Source organism: Arachis duranensis, chromosome 4 (genome assembly GCF_000817695.3).
Source record: "Arachis duranensis cultivar V14167 chromosome 4, aradu.V14167.gnm2.J7QH, whole genome shotgun sequence".
Classification (NCBI taxonomy): Eukaryota; Viridiplantae; Streptophyta; class Magnoliopsida; order Fabales; family Fabaceae; genus Arachis; species Arachis duranensis.
This window is the reverse complement of record NC_029775.3, coordinates 78,710,978-78,711,423: the sequence shown is the minus strand read 5'-3', so window position 1 is coordinate 78,711,423 and position 446 is coordinate 78,710,978.

The following is a 446-nucleotide window of genomic DNA, read 5'->3' as shown; positions in this document are numbered from 1 at the left end:
CTTCTGCCATTCATGAGCTCTGAAGACTATTCTTCCTCTGAAGAGGATGAAGATGTAACTGGAGAGCAAGTTACTCAATATTTAGGAGCTATCATGAAGCTGAATGCCAAGTTTTTTGGTAATGAGACTTGGGAAAGTGAACCTCCCTTGCTCATTAGTGAACTAGATACTTGGATTCAGAAAATTTTACCTCAAAAGAGACAAGATCCTGGCAAGTTCTTAATACCTTGTACCATAGGCACCATGACCTTTGAAAAGGCTCTATGTGATCTAGGATCAGGGATAAATCTTATGCCACTCTCTGTAATGGAGAAGCTGGGGATCATTGAGGTATAACCTGCCTTGTTCTCGTTACAATTGGCAGACAAGTCATTGAGACAAGCTTATGGAATAGTGGAAGACGTGTTAGTAAAGGTTGAAGGCCTTTACATCCCTGCTGATTTCAT